The 20608-nt window shown below is 40.2% G+C and overlaps 1 protein-coding gene across 5 annotated transcripts in view; it reads left to right on the top strand.

The window, feature by feature from the left end:
• Nucleotides 1–12719: 12719 nt before the first annotated feature.
• Nucleotides 12720–20608, top strand: part of RBBP8 (RB binding protein 8, endonuclease) — a 45801-nt gene continuing 37912 nt past the window's right edge. Inside the window, exons 1-2 of one of the 5 annotated variants that reach the window (XM_065831830.2) lie at nt 18245–18309; nt 19831–19968. The gene's annotated coding sequence lies outside the window, so the exon portion shown is untranslated. Of the gene's footprint in view, nt 12839–18222; nt 18310–18432; nt 18696–19830; nt 19969–20608 lie in introns of those variants that run through there. The other 4 variants (XM_065831827.2, XM_065831832.2, XM_065831833.2 and 1 more) reach the window with 4 other exon arrangements.

Here is a 20608-nt window from a genome sequence, read left to right as displayed (position 1 = left end):
TTGTGCATCTGCCTTTCCTGAGCAGCCAATGCAAGTAACGCTCTAGATTTAACCCTGGAATCTCAGGCCCAGCCAGCAGCAGCTCAGCCTCCCCGACATCACTCACCTGGTAGCTTTTCGCCAGGTTCTCTGGACTTGCATCTCTTCCTAGATTTCTTTCATGGTGCTTATATGTCTTTTGATCTTCCTGCAATACAAAAACGAAATTACGTAATAAAAAAATAAGGAACAACAATTTGTAACAAAGATTTCATTGGAATTTCTCTGGAAGGCTTGGAGTCTGACCCTGCAGAAGCAAGCTCCTCAGGCTACCAACGGAGTCCTTCTTCCTGTTCAGACCCAAACATTCAAATAAAAATGGCAGTTTAATCTCTTTTTCTCCTAACATCAGGATTTTTTGAAAAGTATTTCACGCATGAATTAGTAGTTAGGTATTGAGGTGGCTAGCATCCTTGATGGAAGTGCAGAGGTCCCAGCTGAGCTGCGTGATCCCTCAGAATAAAGGTAAGGAAATGGCTGCTCAAAATTAGGCAACTGCATGTCCTCAGGGGCAAAACTTTATAAAAAGACCTGCCTAAGTGGCTGTCCCATGATAGATATTATGTCCTTTTGCTTTTGAAGTGTCTCTAAAGCTCAGGTTGCTTTCCTGTGGTGCTACAGCTCTGTATGTAGCAGTAGCATATGGATTTCAAACATCAGTCACTGCTGAAAGACAATGAACAAAGGGCCATGCAAAAGGGAGGAAAGAACTCAAAGCCAAATTCTCTCAGGTCACATGCCAGGTGAGATGACACTAGTTCAGGCTGTTCACTTGTCCAAACGAGGCCCTACTGCCAGCTGCCCACATATTTCTATCTTTCCGGTGTTGTTGTCACAGCAAGTTCTTCATTCTTTTGACAAAAAAAACACCTGAGCTATTGTATGTGTATTGATTTGGTTGATTTGCTGCCTGTGTAACTCAGAGCATCATTAATCTGATATAGAGAGCACAGTTTGAAAGGCTTTGACTAAGTACAATATCAAGTGTCACTCTGAGCTTTAGAGTACAAAAAGTACAGATAGCACAAACAAAAGGGCCATATTCACCCTGGTTTAACTCTTCCAACCTTCCTAACAATCACCATAAGGTGACTATTCCAGAGTTGAATCAGAGAAAAATTTGAACCAGCCCAGAAATGGGGAAAAAGTTGCTTGGATAAAGACATTTTCCTGATTTCTTAAGCATGCTGTTTGATTGATACTGCTGAAAACGCTGATGATCGGAAACATTGATGTTACTGTTTTTCAGATGTCGGAATTGTTTGGTTTCTCTGAGGACTGCAATATGCTTAGCAAAGGTGCAGATCACTTCCCCCACACAAGCAAGATTAAAAATGGAATATGCAGATTCCCTCTGACCAGTACTGGTGAACTGCTTCATAAGCAGTTGGGTAACAATATAAATTCTCCTGAGAGCAAGTATATTTAGAGAAAGTAGCAGCAGGCATTTAGTTCCATGAGAAGAAATCCTTCGAACTCAAATCCAAATTGTCTGTGTTCTTGTCCAAAATCCTTCCCCCTTCCTGCACTGATTCACACTGCAGTTGCTATATCAGCTGTCATCCCTGTTGTCCTCGTGTCCTCCTTCCTACTCGCACCCTCAGTACTACCACTAGTGTCAGCTGCTGCCTTCTCCAACCCTGGCCTCAATAGCACTTGCCAATAACTACAGTACCCGGTGCTGCCGAACAGGTTGCAGCTCATCAGCCAAGTGCTTTGGAGTGTGCTCTGTGATCCCCTGTGGGATTTTCAGCGCTGCCCTTGCTCCCTCTGTTCCCACAACACATACATACGCATCCAGAAGAAGAAGTGGACTATTTCATTACACCAGCTGAAAAAGAGAAGGTGCCAAGTCTCCAAGCAGCAGTGCAATAGGGGTGTCACAAGCCTGAAGCAAAACAAAATGTAGCAGCCTGTCCCCCTTCCCTGCCCTTGATCACTCCTGACACCCCTCACCCTCAGAGGCTCAGTCTAACCTTTATGTCGTGCCTATGGCAGACAGAAACTCCCACGGTTTTACTGAAGCTAAGTATTATTTGAATTCTCAGTAATTCCGGTGTCCCTTAAAAGAAACTTTGCAAGGCAACTCAGTGCAGTAACTTCTGTCCCACCAATAAACTTCTTTTTATGTTAAAAAGGGCATTTTGATCAAAATTGCAGAGGTTGGGCCATATCCTGCCCAGTTTTTAGGTCAACAAGGTGGTGGGGAGCCAGGGCATGCTCGAGCTTTCAGTTTCTTTCACAACCCAGGAATGGGCCAAACAGGGTCTACAAACTTCCAAGAAGAAGAGAGGGGAAACCAAAGTGACCATTTTCAGTTTTTAAACCAGTTCCAGGTGAAATCAACCCCATTGTGCCATGACATTCACTGAGACCAGAATGCCTTTTCTTGATGCTGTTCCTATGGCCTGGTATTGTAAATGGCTACAGGCGATGCAAAAAAGAAAAAAAGTTATTTTCTGAAGAAAATTCACCTGGTATTACTGGTGACCCAGGCAGAGTATCTATGACGAGGAAAAAAAAAATTACCACATTTCTGTCACTGAATTATTGTTTCTCACTGACATTAATAAAACAACCTGGAGATTAGCCATTGATAAAAGGTTTATATTTCCTCAAAGGTAAGTTTCCTGGTTTATGCTGCAATTCAGACAATCAAGCCTATGTCAGATCATCAGTAACGCGTAACCATAGTTTCCTATAACAAATAGGCTGTGTTCCAGTACTCACATTCCACTTGCATTAATCCTTGTTCTGCTTTGTGTTTAAAATATAAGAGGCAGACATGACTGGAAAAACAACAAAGATAAAATCTGAGCAGTAAGTATACAAGTGTGCTGAATTCTTAGAAACCAGCATTGCTGACACTGGGCTGTTCCAGGGCTTCTCAGCAGGTATGGGAAAGTTGAATCTGGGCACCCTAAAAAACAGGATAAAGTAACTCGCATGTGCTGACAAAATTCAAGAGCTGAGGGTTTAACCCTAGCTTTTGTAGTGAAGAAAGTGGAAATAGTATATTGCTCCCGCAAGGAGATATAACTCCTCCCTCCCTTCTGTTTTCACCCCAAAATAGCCACCATTCATCTATTTTGTTAGCCTTTTCCTGAGGAGCAGCTAGGTACCTGGCTGCACAGGAGAAGCAGCAATTCTCTGTGTGGACACCAAGCACTCCCTTTCCCTTGCAGCACAAGATTTTAGGCAGCAGAATCCTTGCCAGCCCAGTTTATAAAGGAGGGGGAACAATTTCATCCCTCAGTTCTGTGTGCCTCCACAGAATAAATAGACGCAATTCTTTGAAGAATCCTTAAACACAAAACCTAAAGAGCAGCAAATAAACAGGAGAAAGCATAACAGGACAAAGTATTCCCTCACTTAAACTGAGATCATCTCTTTCAGGCTGTAAAATAATTTTGTGCACTTCATTAGTCAAATATTTTGTATCTTAATATTTAAGTCCGCTTAAGTGGTACCAGAGCCTAGATCAATACCTCAGATGTGTTTTAACACTTCATGCTTTTGTTTCGGTGCCTTTTAAAGCATAACTCAAATATTAGTCCCTGATATTTGTTCTTAGAACTAATCATATTCCTGTATTTGCTTGAGTATGAGCCAGGAGTGAACTACGGACATGAGTGTCAGAAAAAATATATGACCGGAGGTACAAACACACTATTTGTTCACTATTCCATATGTACTTTAAATTGCCTGGGGTGGGGGAAGGTGTTCTCTCAGATTTTCATTTCGTTCACACATTTTCATCTCCTGAATTCAAAACGGGTTTGTTAGACACTATTCTTTCCTGTCTTTTAGGTTATTTCCCGCCATTTTACAGAGAATACTATCTGGTTCTGACTGCGTATGAGTCAGACCAGCTATAAGGTAAGTGGAGAGTCTGTGTTTGGGCCAGCTAAGAAGAGTGACTGTTACCAGTTAGTTTTGGCTACAAATAGATTGTTGGGGGTAGGGGGTGTTTCTTTATAAATGTGGTTATGTTAATTCTAGAGGGTGCATCAGTGTGATTTTTCTCAGTGTTGGGCCAAACAAAGAATGGCTTCACCAGCATGTTCTGATTTTACATTTCTAGATGCTTATATAAGAAGAAAACCGCATTGCTGATTTGCGAACAGAAACACTCAAGGCCTCCACACTCTACGAGTAGACCCGTTTTATAACTCTAGATCAAATTCCAATTATTTTACTTTTGAAAAACGTATTTAAAATATTATTTATTTCCTAAAGAAGAAAATGCTGAGAGAATTTGCACAAGGGATGGTAGGACAGTCCCTTTCAGATACCTGAATTACATAGCACCCAATTCATTTACACATTTTACCTGTACAAGAACCAGTTTTAGAGGAGATGGTCCAGGTCAGGCTTGCTGACATTTCTGCCCACTTTGTGCTCAGCATAGAAGAATACAAAGGAATCTCACATATGAGCAAGTTCCAGTAGATCAACTTAGGTGTCAGCTATACAAGGTAACAACTTCCAAATGGACTAGGGAATGCCATCAGAGCTCACTAGTTAGTCCACTTGGAAAGTAGGACACACAACTACAAGTGTTAGTTCAGAAGGGTCTAAGGCAGAGTAGCTAGAGCGCTGTAAATTCACACCTTAGTTTACTTCTCTTTAATCTTCCTATGTCAGACATGTTGATGAAAGGTGAGATTTTAAATTGATTGCACTGAGCAAATCCAAAAAGTTGTCTGATTACTGAAGTTCACATTCAAACTAGACTTCCTGGCTTAGCTTAGGTGATAAGGAGTGGAAATCAATAGAAGTGGTTGCAGATGAATTTGGTCTGGCTGAATTGAATCATTTAGAAAGTCCTTCTACAACAAAATCTTGCAGTATCTGTTTTCTCAGACAGGATGGTTCAGAATCCTGAGGAGCTATCAGCTGGATTCTGGTTGTACTTCGGGTGGAGGCTCCGACAACAGCTACCTGGAGCCATCAGCCCTGACACAACTGCCTTCTGTCAGGAACTTATGGAACTTCTAGAAAAAATATGCTTTCCTTAAGGCAAATACCCTCCTTCCTTGGAATTTTCAGAATCTCAGAAGTATTTACATAAAAACAATACTCACATTGTGTCTGTATTGTACTTCTCTTTTTTGATCACCGGAGCATTGAAAATACTGTGGTGTTATGTGTAACACAGTAACCACAGTGCAGAAAGAAACTTGACCGGCAGCATGTAATGAAGAATCACTTCAAAGTTTAAATCTTTCCCATGCAGGTGAAGAGTTTATGTTTTAGCTATACAGCTTTCCCGAGGGAGGAAAATATATCTGACACAAAATACACTGTTAAATCACAATTACCTTTCCTGTGTTTGGGTGTTGTAATTTTTTTATTATTATTATTTGATCCCATCTTATCAGTGATAAACAAGTTGGGAATGAGGAAATAGCACTGTGTTGTTTTGAGAATTACTCCAGTAATGTGCTTACTTTGTAGCTGTAAGTTCATTATACAGTTTCCTCATGAAATTAAGGCCTGAACAGCATTCATATCATATTAAATAAGGTTTTGGTCACTGTGCATGTGCTAGTTAACCAAAAGTTTGATCCTTTTCACTTATTGAAAAGGTCTGAGCATGTGCTGCCTCAAACATGATACCACTGATGGGTTTGTTCAAAAATGAAATATATGAAAATAACCCTGTGGGCCAATCACTTCTGCTTGCCCTGTGAAGGTTAGCCAGTGCTTCAGCTACCCTAATAAAGGGTTCATGGGGCTGCGCTATTATATTAATTCAGTAATTTTGGTTTAAAAGTTCCTTTTGCTAAACTGTAGAATATTTAACCAGATTATGTCACTGATGCTCTCCACAAAGAAAACGGACAAATGCTTTCATTGGCACAACTGGGAGACAATGGCAAACTTGGCTCTGGGATAAATCAAGAAGGGGAGCGACAGCCTCTGCCATTCATGCGCGTCAGGGCTCCAGCTGCATGTTTCGGCAGAGGAAGGGGGACAGAAGCTCTGCAGGGAGCTGTGCTGGGGGAAGGCACCACCACACCTTCTGCTACCTCCCATTGCTCTTCCCCTCCGAATGCCAGAAGCTGCCTCCTCCTGGGATCACCCAGGAGATAGCTAATCTATATTTTAAACAGGATAAAGAAGAAATACTGAATGAAGCATGAAAGCAAGCCCCTCTGTTCACCCTGTTTCAATAATGCTGCCATACTGGTGTGAGGTTTTTCCGTTTAAAGTCTGGAGAGCTGACAACAGGTTAAGCAATTAAGTTATGACTTTGTTGTATTTGCTGAATATAAGCTACTGCCCATAGACAACAGAAGCTGAAGAAATGAGAGAGAGAGAGGAGGAGATCAGATGAAATAAGTAGGCCCAACGCATCTTCCTTTTAGTTACATTTATTTTAACAAAATTAATTCAGTTCAGTGTGTTTAAGCCAAGACATAAATAATTTCTTGGATATTTAAGTGGGGACAGCGATACCTGCTAGAGGGCACAAAACTGAATTTAAGAAATGATGACAAATAAGACCAAAAGAAAGGGCTAAAAAGTTCTTTTCTCTTTATACAAAGCACAAATAAAAGGAATATGAGAAAATACCACATTTTTAAATTATGGATATCCATAAGAAACACAGAACACTGTTAAGGAATCAGACCTATAAGCTATACAAACATCAGTTTCCCCGGGTTTTCTATATGTTACTTGATTGTTCTGAGAGTGACTGCTTTTGAAACAACAGCAGTCAGCTTCAGATTCAGCATGCCTTCTCATAGCATCTTCTGAGTTCAATATGTTGTACCTTGAAAAGTGGATTTAAAACCAGATTAGCTATTTTGGAGATAGACTGATGAAGCAATGCTGGTCTTATCCCATTTATTCTAGACATACATTAGTAGCTCTTGAAAAATTTCTGCTATTTAGCCTTAGAAGCGCTGTCACTAAGGAAGCAAAATAATATGATGAAGTGCATATAATTAAAAAAGTTCTTATGATTCCTCTTTTCTAACATGCAACACAGTACCTCAACCCATTTCAAGACAAAAGAACACATCTGACACAAGGTGTTATTTGGCAGGCAAGAGGCACAATGGAAAAACCCTACAATGCAGCTGGGGAGCCTGCCACTTAACAGCTTTATTGAGCACAACCCACGGTTAAGCAGTCTGCTTTCCTGCCTATTGCAATGGGACGCTGCTGGACTTCTCCCACAGAACCCACCAGAGGTAGATGGTCACGGGATTACAGCCAGTTAGTGATCTGCTGGATGATGCACTGAACTGATACAAGCATACTTATGGTTTAAGTCACAGGCTGAAGGCCAAAGCTGGAGGCTTGATGGGTTGGTGTCTTGATTTGCTGCTTTTATTATGCAAGGCCTGAAAGGGATTCTCATGTTACAATACAACATGGTCCTATATTCTGTGTACTGACTAGCACCACAGGGGAAAAGCCTGCTCAAGTTTATCTTTCCCTCTTGCTTCACAAAGCTAGTAGCTCCCTTAATAGCTCAAGACAGAAACATATTCTGGAATGGTTAATTTTTTTCAAAAGATTGTTTGATTTTTTTAATCATACAGAAATGGTAGCATAAGAGGATTAAAATCTGGTTTTAGTGAAGTCACTATCAAAGCTCCTTCTGACTTCAGAAGTTCATAATTTTACCTGAACGATATTAATTGCAAAGGTCTGTTTTTCTTTTGCAAAGTTGGAACCTACATTTACTTCCATTTAGTATTTTCACAATACTCTCCTGGTTTCGCTGTTTCTAAGTACAAGAAACATGAGAGATCAACAAAGCTTTAGATATTGGAACAGAAAATGCTGCAACAAAAAACTGCTGAATGAAGTAACAGAACATAAGAGTGGTTGTGTTTCTCTTGATGTTCTGAATTCTAAAGATGCTTAATAACAAAGTGGCATTTTAAGTTTGTAACAAAAGATATTGTCTCACTAATATCAAGTTTCAAACCAAAAACATATTTTCTCACTAATACTCAAAGCACCAGAAAGCAACAAATATATATTCTTTAAAAAAAAAAAAAAAATAGACCTAGTGAATAATCTTGGGAAATATTAGTGAGCCTTTCTTCAGTAACAGTTTGTTTAAAACTATTATTACAATTAGCAGTATGAAACAAAAAGAGAAACTTAATATGCTAAGGACATTTCAGCAAGCCTCCTGCAACAGAGGACTGTAGCTCCTTATTAAAACTATCTGATGTATTAGTAAAACAGCAGATAAATGAGTAGCAGATGATTTACTTGGATTTTCCAAGGTCTTTGACAAAGGACTGCAGAAGAGGTTCTAAGTACGAGCTAAATCACCATGAGGTGGGAAGGTAGTTCTTATGTTTAAAAAAAATGAAGATGTAGAATACAAAATGGAGAAATGAAGTATCTCATGTCAGCATCAGAAAAGATAACTGTGAGGTCATTGATATCCCATGCTTCCATGTCTCCACATAGGAAGCCTGTTGCTTAATACAGTATCATCTGAAAAAGAACACAATAACAGGAAAATAAAAAACCACTCTGGTTTCTGCTTTATAAGTCTCTTTATAGCAAATACTCATACTTCGGTAAAGATTAATCTCCACAAAAAAGGCAAAGTATTCCTGCCCGTTAGGAGATAAGCTGCAATACTTCACGATAATAATTCAAATACAATAGACAAGAAGAAAATCCAATGACAAGGGATGTTGACCCTTTCTTCTAAAGAAGTCATTTCTGAAATAAGTAATAACCAATCACTCTCTATATAGAAGAGTGCTGGAAAAGACTACTTGTAGGGAGGACTTCTTCGAAGGAAACAAAAATGGAGATTCCAGCCATTTGTGCAATCTCGTCCCAGAGTAACCATTCCAGTGTCATGGTTTGAAGTGCTTCTGCTGCTTTCTGTTTGTATTTCCTTTCTCCCCCTCCTCCTCTCCAAGAGCAGAAGGGAATGTTGGAATTTCCTAGGATTTAATTATTCTCTTACATTTCCTTACAACATTCCTGTAGCATTACAGATCATAGGGAGACCTCTCTACGCCCAAAAGTTCACAAAACTGATTTCCCTTCTCCAATTACTGAATTGGACCAACCGTTAAAGACAGTCTTGAGAATTGTGAAGAAAGAGGTAGATTGACACTATGAAGAATAATATGACAAGGCTTTCCCCTCTCAAAGAAAAATAGCCAAGCTTTTACATCAGGCTTACTCTTGCAGTGAGAATACTGATAACGCTCTTGGAATTCTTTTTATATTCTGCCAATGCCCTGCTGTCTCAGCTGAGGTAAATGAGAAATTGTTGTCATCAGCAAATTAGTTGTAACAAATTCTAAACCTGTTCTTGCTCGGAAAAAAAAAAAAAAAAGAAAAAAAGCTTTAGTTTGAATTTGCATCCTTTGGCTCTCTCTTTGGCTGGCCTCTAGGTCAGAAATTAACTGCTTCTACCTCCCTTCACTGTTCCAGATAGGACTTGGCCTATTTTTTAATATGCTCTTTATGAAGCAACAGTGTCCCCATCCTTGTGCTGCTACACAACCAGTTGAGGAGAGAAATATTACCCAACTCTGATAGGGGTGTGGGGGCATGTGTGTTATCTGAATTTGTTTGTGAAGTACTGAGCAGCTTTTGATAGCTACAGGGAGGTATGTTGTAAACTCTCTGTAATGAATACTTGTAGACATGAATGTTTGTGCATACCTTCACTATAAGAACAAGTTGAAGCCTGCACCATTTAGATTGTCTTACTTTTCAGAATTGCACCTCTCTGAGCCTCTTCTCCTGAAGAAGATTTTATGTGATCATTTTATAAATTAGAAAAGTTCACAGGTAAGCATAATGTGACTTTTCTTGACTGAGACTGGAGATGGCAAATAACTTATAATTTATTATCAATTGGAAAAGTATTTAATTATAGGTTTGATTTGAAAGAGAATTCATCTGTGAGATCCTTTTCTTGGAAATTATATTTCATGTAAGAGAGGATACAATACTTCAGATAATTATACTGCCTTCTTTAGGAGGAAAAGCAAGCTCTTTCACAGAGAACTCTGAGCAAGTCTGACTTATTACTGTGGTTTATGTATTTACAGAACTGTTATGAGTTACAAAGCTGAGAACAACAGTTAAGTGATGTTTATCCAAGAATGTATTGATACATACAATTACTTCTTTGTCCTATACCTTTGCTTTTTTACTAATAAAAAATTAAATTTCCGTAACTTGTGGAAGTGAATATAAAAGCCTAATTCAAGGTCTCAACCCTGACAGCAACCCTACATGAGAAGCCCCTGCTGAATCTGCAAGGTGTGTACATGGTGGTTTTGGCTTGGGGAGCAAGAGGTTGGAGAGCAGAAAGTGTGTCCAAACTCTTCTTCAGGCAATCAAGTCAAAGGAAGAGATAGTGAAGATCCCTTTTATCCCTATACTCTCCAGAGTCCAGCAAACAGTCAAATAGCAAGCCCAATGTCATTTAAACACACACTGTCAGACTCACTTTAAGGCTCCAGTTTTAATCTGGAGAAAGGGTATCAAGAAAGCTGGCATCTACTCTACCTGTTTAAAAACAGTCAAAATGATCTTTCCTCAGCAGGACATAAAATTTCAGACAGTATCTTTTATGAGACAAGCTGACATAGCTGGAAGTAGATCAGCTTTGAAGCACAACAGCCTTCCTTAAGTCCATTATGCAAGCAGAACTTTTTCCACACTGTATAGTTGAACAGCTATTTTAGGTGGCAATTTACCTGTGTTAATCAGTTACATCATTTATCCAATTACGCGACACTCATATAAACAAATTATAGGCAGATATAGTACCTTCTTACAGTTCAAGATGTAGTACTCGTGGAAAGGGCTTCAGAGCCTTTAAAAACTTCAGTTTTTTACGGCACCAACACTGTGGCATATCCAGAAACCAATGTCTCTATCACATCTGGCACTGATGTCCAATTATTCAGTATAGCCTCCTGAATCACCAAAACCACTTCCTGCAGCGGACTTTTTGTAAACCTCTTATCCAAGTACTGACCAAGCCCAGCCCTGCTTAGCTGTATGAAATCATAGCCTACGGTGGTGTGACTGCAAGCACAAACAGTGTACATCTGTCATTTCAGCTCAGTTAGTAATCCAGTTGCCTTCTCCAGAATTAAGCCTCCTTTCAAGGCTGTCATAAGATGTAGTCTTATAGGAAGAGCTACTTTACTGCAGTAAAATAATCTGAGTAGAATATATTCAAATATCAACATTTTTTTCTTTTACGTGTTCAGTTAATGATGAAAAAATTGCCCATGTTGCACAATGCTGGTAGAATTTGATGGTAACTTCCTGTTCTGACCACTAGTTGTCTAGTAACTATTATTAAAATGTGTAAGAAAATATCCAAAAAAAGGATCAATGATACCCCTGTAGGATCATTTTATGAACAAACACATGTCTCCACAGTTACTCAGAATCTTTGACAACATTCGGTGGAGCCAATTTTTCAAGCCTGAGTGTTTAACTTCAGGTGCCTAAATAAAAAATAAAGGAACATGCCTAAACATAGGTTTAGCAGACTGATTGCATGTACCCATGATCACATTTCCAGAAGTGCTGAACTTCTACAAGTCCTAGTGATTTTAGTCAACATCTCTGACAAACACAGTTGGAGCTTTAAAAATTATGGTCTATACTTGTACTTGGGGAAAAAAAAAAAAAAAAGTAATAAGTTTACACAGATGCAGGCTTCTGTTGGGGCATATCCTGGTCTGTACCTACAGCTTGAACAACTATGCTATATGCAGGACTGATGTGCAAGTATTCTTGCCCCCCAGCCATGAACAAGAAGCAGCGCAGCTGCTGCTGCAGCCCATGTGCTATTGTAACAGGGCAGCTGCTGTATCCTTCAGAGAAGGGTGTTGCCGCTCAAGTAGTTCCTCGTGGTTGTGGAAGCATGTCCTATACACTCCATGTTCTCTGACCAGTTTCACCTTGAAATATCCTGTGCAGTAGTTCAGGGTGAGCTTGCACTGACCTGGGGCTCACCCAAAGTCACCCACACGTAACAAAGCCATGCTGAATCCCATAAATATGGTAGGTATACTGAAACAAAGCAGGACTGGAAATAAATCTGAATTAAAGCATAATTTGTTGGTTGGTTGGTTGGGGTTTTTTTTAGCTGGTCACATTAAAGATTTGGTGCTATTTTATTATTATAAGTCTGTAGGGTTAGTGTTATTTAAAAAAAAAAGGCATTTTCTTCCTTGTTTCTCTTTGTACTAATGCTGGGCAAGACCTCTAGCCTAGTGTATCTGCATATAAAATGAAAGAAAATTTATAACAATAAGATCTTGCTACACTTAACAAGGATGTATCACTCCCCCACCCCTCAGTAAATTATTTTGCTGGAGGCTACATCATTCTCTCTGAGTAGTATGTTGGGAGTTGACAGAGGCGTGAATAATTCACCGTGTAAGGAGCCTCCCTGAGCAGAGCTGAGCTGCAGCATGTTGGGCCAGCCTTTGATGCAGACTGGTTGGGCAGGTTCCTGGGCGCCCAGGGAACCGGTCTGACAGGCCTGTTATGCCAACAAATTCTGGTATGATTCCATGCTCTCCAGAATGCAGAAACCTGCCCAGCCAGTTAAATGAAAGGCATATTAGGTTATCCATTGCACATTGTATATATCTTAGGTGCAGCAGATCTCCTCTCGGCATTCTCTAGTGTGGTCCACAGTGGCTTCCTCATCTTACTTACACTTGAGGTTTATAGCTGGAGGGGAAGTCAATAGTAAATATTTATCACTCCGATCAAGAACAGAACTTTTCACAATTCAAACAGAAGGGTGAGTTTTGAAAGTCTTTCTTTAACATTAATTTAAGATAACCATAAGCAAAAATTTCTCTTATGCTTGAAGTGATATAATGGCTTTCTCCTTAATGTGTCTGAGTACTGCCAGTCTCTATGGCACTTGTCGACAGGATTTGTGTGAGTGCAGCTTTCTGACCCTTCCGTGTGCAGCCTAACATCATCTGCTCTGTCTGCAAGAGTATTTACTGGAGAGACAGTTCAATGAACTAAGCATGGGAGTGAGAGACAGAAACTTCTTTGCCAATGACTTAGTATTTTGAGCAGCTACCTTAAATATTGCCTATTGGTCTTCTCTTTTATACAGTGTTTTTATAATCCATGTCTCACAACAGCACTGTCATGACAAGGCATAGTGCCATTACAGTAAGATGTGTGGTTACTAATTCTTGCCAGACTAACTTTTTTAATTGTTCAGTTTTATGGAGTGAGTAAATTAAACTTAGATTTACATATTCAGAATGGACTTAATGGTAAGATAGGAAATGTAATTCTTAACTGCTTTCTTTACATATACTTATTAGAAATGTACCTGTTTAGAAGGAGTAACGGTGGTGGCAATGGTAACAAAAAGCAGTCCTAATCATAAAGAGTAGGCAGACTTGAAAGCTGTACCCGTATCTGCAACTGAATCCATTCACAGGCTCCGTGTCAAATAAGAAAAATTAAACAGTGTGAAAACAAAAGCTGTGGAATCTGGTAACTGATTAACTACTGGAGCACAGAAGTACTTAGTGAGCTGAATAGAAAGGAATGAAGACAGGTTTTGTCATGCCTGCTAGGACAAAATAACTCTTTAAGTAAATGTGAATCTTCTTACCATCTGTGTAACTACATTTTTAAAAACCCTCACATAGCTACCTTCATCACCCTGGAAATCTTAATTTTATTTGTCTTTAAGTGAAACAAATACCATTATCTTTCATGATACTAAAAAGAAATAATAATAAAGTAGTGTCCTCAGTGGACGTAAATCACTAGATACAAAATATCTATACAGGATTATGTAAGACTTTATGATAGTCACACAACAGGAAGCTTCAATTATGGACATGTTTACTGCCAGCTATTTCCAAGTTGGTGCAAAAATGAATGTTATAATTCTTTTGTAGAGTGCCAATAAAAAGACTTCCTGAGCATCTTAAAAACTCAATGAATAGCAGATTGAGATGACCTTCTCATTAGCAGCATGGTATCTATGTGTAAGTTTTTTTCTTCTAAGTGTGGGAAAACAGAAAATAACATAGGGAAAGTTTTGCACTCTCACAGAAGCCAAAACTATCCATCACGAAAAAGCATTCACTTTTTATCACCTCTGTTAATTTTGCTATCAAATATGAAAGAAAAACTTGCTAAGGAATACACCATTTTAAAAAGAAAAAAATTATAGCTGGCTTAACTGTATGGTTTGCACAGGGACTGTCTGTAGAGCCTATAAAATGCTACAAGACAGCTTTGATTTCTACATCTACAGGATTTTAACATAGCACTTTTAAAAATTCAGACCTAATAAATCAGTTTTTCAAAATACTGCTTGCCATCCTCTCTTTATACAGTTTATGTGTTCTGTTTTATTTGGGCTTTCCACAGCTGCCTTCGGGGGGGCGGGGGGAGCAGGAAGGGAAGTGGCCATTAGGGACCTTTTTTCTCAAAGGTAAGTAAAATATTATTTCCCATATGTTGTTTCTCTGTTCCTTCGTTACCTACCCTGAATTTTTGTCATTCTCTACAGTAAAAGGCAGGTGCATGATTTTGTACACAGAACTGTAAACTTTCATTTCAGCCTTCAAAGCCTGGAGCAGCCTTCCAAGGCTGAGATAAATATACATAACTACTCAGGCTATTCATGTTAAACAGAGAAACATCAGTAGGAGCAAAACATTTCCACATGCAGCTAATGCAAATAGGTGCTGCTGCTGCTGAGAGTCTGAGGACCAGGAACACTGCACTGGGGTCCTGCAACAGCATCCTTCAGGTTACCTTATTTTTCTCTCCATCACAGCTCTCTAAAAGAACTGAAAGCTCCAGTTGAATAAATCCTGACTGTTTCTGACTACAGATGAGGAGCAGTGAAAGCACTTCAAAGAAGAGGGTTACTTAAAGTGGACAATGTTACTGGCATCAGGGAATTTGATCTTGGATTGATTTCAAAAGCAGCTACACAAGCAGCTTGAAAAGAATCAAATTCAGCTAAGTGGGAGTGATGGGGTGGCTCCTCCCTATTTTTCCAGAGAAAGCAACTACCTGTGCCAGACAGCAGTGGAGCACTCTGTGCACCCTCCTGGCTGTAAGAAATCACACTGTTCCGAGAACTGCCAGTTCCTACACTCCTGGTTCAAATCCTGTTTAGGTAGCAGTTGAACTGTGCCACTTGCTCTTATTTGCGGCATCTGAAGTTGGGCTCCTTTGAAGTCCTTTTTGGCAACTGCAACATAAAGTTCATCAAATTAACATGACTAGAGAATTAAGCAATATATTTAGTCCCCAATGCAGATCTGCAAGTCAAGGAGGTTGTGAGTACTCTGCCCATGTATGTATATGTGCAATCTACTAAATCTCACATAAATAAATAAGGACTTCACTATTTCATATATAAATGTATTTCTATATATATAGGTATTAATATATATTTACATATAGAGGAAAAGAGTGGTATATTTACCATTGTGTTTAAAGCAATTAAAATATTTACATTGGAGTTCCCCAGTGTAATTCAAAGCTGGTTTTAATCTTTACATCTAAATTTAAGGTAATAGAAGCAAACAATGTAAGTTTTCTGCTAATCTCTTTTAACCCTATTCTGTCTAAAAATGCAGGGAGCTAGGTCACCTTCAGATACCTGAATGGCTAAAAACACAAATGCAGTCTCTGTACTACTCCACAATAAAGGAAGAGAGGGAAATGAAAGGATATTTTTATCTGTGCTGCAACAGTCCAGTACTCTTACAAGAGAAATTCAGTCATTAGTTGATTCGCTGGTAAACAGTCCAGTCATTGAGAAGGAAGGCATTGCCGCTAAAGCATAATTGAAAATCAACAGCTTCACACACTAGGAGTAAGATTTCAGACCAGCCAGGTCTAAATTGGTCTAAGATTAAATTAGATTGTCTTTTTGCCGAGTTGCTCATGGATAAGTATTCTGTCGCACAATTTAATGTGTCATATTAAGGTTATTTTGAAATCTGGACATGAGCCATAACATCATAGAAAGTTTCGTATCCATTCAAGTGTAACAATGATGAAGTATTTTTCCCACAGTTTTATTGTCTAGGTGTGTGTGTTTACTCTTATGATATGAATGAGATGCAGTTCCAGTTAGACTAGTCAGCTTAAGACATTCAGTGTAAGTGAATGTGGAATATCAGACTCTTCAGTAGTTTTCTAGTATGTTTAATGAACCAGGGATCTGTTCAGTAATTGGTGGCCAAGTATGTGATTATGGAATACACAAAATCAAATAAATCTGGAAGGGAGATAAAGGCAAAGTTCAATTGCTGGTCTTAATCCATTATCACTTATTGTTGAGTAGATAACACCATAGAAGTCAATGGACTTATAAAGCTGTAAAGTTCAACATGAGAGAATGTGAACATAAACTGTTCACACAGTTTACTGGGAAATAAACTGGATGACATAATTATTTTCTAGAGTGCTTCCTATAAACAGAAAGGTCCAGTTTATGGTAAAATACCTGAACGGTGGACAGGAGGTCTATTTATTGCTACTTACCAGGTCTGTGTATATATTTAAGACATCTATTTCTATTACCTCTGAGGAAATAATTACTTTCCCACATCACAAACTTTTAGATTATAGGAGTTTCAAAGGTAGGATAAAAAGCTGGCAACATATACTGTTTAAGAAGACTGGAGTGTCTATCACCAACCATTATGATTGTTTCTTCCATAAGACATAGCTAATTTTAGTTCTGTCATTTGTGTACCAATACGATAATGGATCAAACTTACAATGTAAGTAATCTGCTGCTGAGCTACAGAACACTGTTTTTATTTTATTTTAGTTGAAAAATAAGTGGTTAAACGATAAGAAATTAACAGAAAAGATAGCAACCATATTTTTCAAAATACTTTACATTTCAAGGTACGTATTTGGAGAGAAACCAAGCGTATTTTCAACAAAGGTGAACAACAGATTTAAAGCGTGCTTAATCATGGGTTGTCTTTGACCCCTGTCTGTTGCTATTTCAAAATACTTCAGAAATGTTGAAAAAGTATTTCAGATTCAGCTTTAGTTACGCTGTAGCTCTATAGCTGTGATACTTGCTGGACATTTGAGTGATCTGAGTAATGTAAAAACAGTAAGATGGAACAGTTACTAACAATCATTAAATATCTAAACACCTAACTTTTTTCATACTGCTATTAACAATATAGCAACTATGTGGTTTGCAGCACTGGCTCTTGCAAAGTGATCACCATTGTGTCCTCTAATCATGCGACTAAGCTGTGTCTGCAGGTGTTAACATAAATACCAAAATGGCCCAGCTGAATCATGTGAAGGCAGAATAATAACAGTAAAAAGCTGTGTTTTGTTTCTATTACTAAGGACAACGACAAACTAAAAATCAAAGAGTTTCTCTCATGGCAGACAGCAGGGCTGGTCCCAATGAACGAAAGAACATTGACCTGCCATCTGAGCAAAATAATTTCATTGGTAAAAATCTCAAAAGTGACACAAAAGTTTAGCTGCCTTATACCATACTAATTATATGGGCCTACTGGTTTTCATAATGACAGAAATATGCTCTAGGCTGTTGCATCATATGCTATAATGACAAACCCATGGAATCTGTTAAGATCAATAAGTGAGGGGAAAGCATTGCAAACACATCTTCTCTGTATAAACTCCAGCAATCAGCAGAGCACAAATCCTGCAGCAAAGGTAGCTTTGGCAGCACAGCCTGAATATTGGCAAGGCCACGTCTGCCACAGGAATATAAAAGATCCTCTTTACATTGAAACCATCAAGACTTTCTTCCAGGTAGGCTCCCCCTGTATGGGCAACATTTGCTTTAACACAGTCTCTCACACACACTCTTGCTTCTCCACAGCGCTTGACACCTGCTAAAACCTGGATGGTCCCCTTGGCTCTTCTCAGGCCGCTCTCTTTGTAAGTCCCAAACGCCGGGTCAGGCGCAGGCTGAGTGGATGAGGGCTGAGGCAGCGGCGGTTGGACTCGACGGATGGTGAAATGGTGGTGCCCTTGGCACCTCAATGCCGGGCAGCGCTGACAGCTCTAGCAGCTCTAGCCCTGGGCCGGAGAGCGGCCCCTGGAGCAACCGCCCCTCACCACGCTGCTCTCGCGAGAGCAGCGCGGAAGCCTCGCGAGACCCTTTCGGACCCCGCCCTCCCCTCCACAAGGAAAGGCGCTCGGCCCCGGCTTTTCCTTTTCCCGCCGTTTCGCGCGGAGCCGCCGGGAGCCAACCAGGTAACGGCGCGCGCTCTTCTCACCGCCGCCGCCTCCTGGTAACGGCCGCGAGCGCGCGGCTGCCGCTCCGGCCCGGCGCCGTGACGGGCTGCGCCGCAGCCCCGCGCCGCCAGCGGGGCCTTCCCCCGGCCCCGAGTCCTCTCGGGTTCCCGCGGGGCACGTTGCAAACACTGGTCCTCCTTCCTCCGGGAGCCCCCGGGAGCGGGGCCCGTTTGCCCGTTCTCTCCGTTTTGGAGGCTGCCGCTCAGAAGTGCGGGACATCCCCGACCCCTCCTCTGCCGTTCAGGCCGGCGGGGAGCTGAGGCGCGGGGGCGTGCGCCCACCTGGTGAGCTCTCAGCCGCTGGTCATGGCAGGATTTCTCAGAGCACCGCGGCGTGTCTTACGAGTGAGTTTCCTGCATAGCGCTTGTGCAAAGGGAAGAGGGAGACACCCAAATAAGTCACCGGCGGGTGGTACGGGAGAGCCGAATCTGTAGGAGCAACCGGTGCTGAGGCTTTTTGGTGAGGGTCAGGGTTCAGGAAGCTGTGTGCTCTGCAGAATCACAGAGAGGCGGTGTGTTGCTGTCGGCCAAGTGTAACTGCAGATAAGCAGCGTCAGTGCTTTACCGGTGCTGACCGCCAGTGATACGTGTGTGTGTAGGAGGGCAGTCTTTTCTGAAGCTGCAGAAAGTCTAACGATGCTGGAGGGAGTTGGTGGCTGGAAGAAGAGGGAAACAGAAGTGTGTAGGTGATTCTGTGAAAGATTTAGCCGGGAGGGTTAGGAGCAAAGTCCCATCTGAGAGAGTGGCCCAACTACCTGCCTGCCTACAGCAGCAGGACACTGGGGAGAGGGGCTGGCATTGTTGCACTTCCTTCCCCCCTCAGGCAGCTTCCAGCTCTTTCCCTGCCTGCAAGTGTCTGTACATCCAGCTCAGGTGGTTTTTTTCTTTATTTTTGTGTTGGTTTTGGTGTTGGTGTGTTTTTTTTTTTTTTTTCTAAGGACTGGAAAATCCTTTCTTAGGACTGGAGACTAAGCTGAGAAGCTGACATGACTGAATGTCTTTTACACCTGTGCAACTGCTAAGACCTGTCAAAGGCTCTGCACTTGTTGGGGCCCTCTATTTGAAGACAAGTTGAACACCTGTAGAAAGCAATGTATTATTTTGGGATCTTGAAGGAGGTGAAGCTTGGGAAAAACTGTTGCTCTTTTGTTTTTTTTTTTTCCCCTGTTTGTATTCAGTTGATGTACTGATCATTTGCAGAAACTCTGGGCAAGTTTCGTACATTTTTTTGTTACAGTTCCCTTTTGAGGAATAAAAAAAGATAAAACTAAAAACAGTAGGGGCAGCCTTTAGTAATTCTAGAGTCAGATGCCCTTTTATGGAAAATTATTCATCTGGCATACTCAAATCTAAGACAGTAAGAGAGCAAGTTTGTTGATTTCACTGCCCTCACACTTGACAGAGAAAAAGATAGTTTCTGAGATATTTGTGCTTTAAGGCAGAAAAATAAGAATTTAAAAGAGATTCCTAATGTCACTAGGCAATTGGTTCCACAAAGAAGCATTGTAAGATGGTTTAATGTGACCGCACATGAAGTGAAGCATTTGAGCTGCAAAGATGCAAGCAGATTACTGTTCAACTTCTGCTGAAGAATTGTAGGCAATGCTAATTTGAAAAGGTAATTTTATTTTCTATTAAGAACTTGTCTTAAAATAAGAACAGTAGCTAACTTGAAACCACGTGCTGAAGTAGGCACAGAATTTTCTATAGACAGAGCGTGTTAAAGCAAATGTGGTCTTACCTAATGGTTGCTGAATGTTCTGTCAGCTCTGTTACTGTAGCATTTAAGTATCTTATACTATAGGAAACATACAGTTCAAGTGTTGCTTTGTTGTTGAGAATAATGCTTTGTTTCATTACCTCATTATTTTTATCCCATTTTAAAGACAGCCATACTGAAAGAAAAGCAACTTGCTTAAGACTGTGCACACAGATATGGGAAAGCAGAACAGAACCAACCTACACTAGGTCACTGACCACTGGACTAAACATTTTGTCATAGTGAATTTAGGGGACCAGGTAAACCAGTAGCTGCATTCAGATATTCTAAGTTGCTTGAAGGCTCTCGAGATAGGAAATGCAGCTTCTTGACTGACTACAGACTTTGTATTGTCTGAATTAAGACTATAACATGTGCCTCAAAAATTGCAGAGCCAATTGATTCTTTTATTTGTTATATAGACATTGTGGTTTGCTTGTTCACACTGCTACTTTAGGAATAGTACAAAATACCTTCAATTTTTTCTTTCTTACTGTAA

Source organism: Patagioenas fasciata, chromosome 2 (genome assembly GCF_037038585.1).
Source record: "Patagioenas fasciata isolate bPatFas1 chromosome 2, bPatFas1.hap1, whole genome shotgun sequence".
Classification (NCBI taxonomy): Eukaryota; Metazoa; Chordata; class Aves; order Columbiformes; family Columbidae; genus Patagioenas; species Patagioenas fasciata.
The sequence above is the reverse complement of the archived record's forward strand: the minus strand, read 5'-3'. Positions and strand labels throughout refer to the sequence as shown.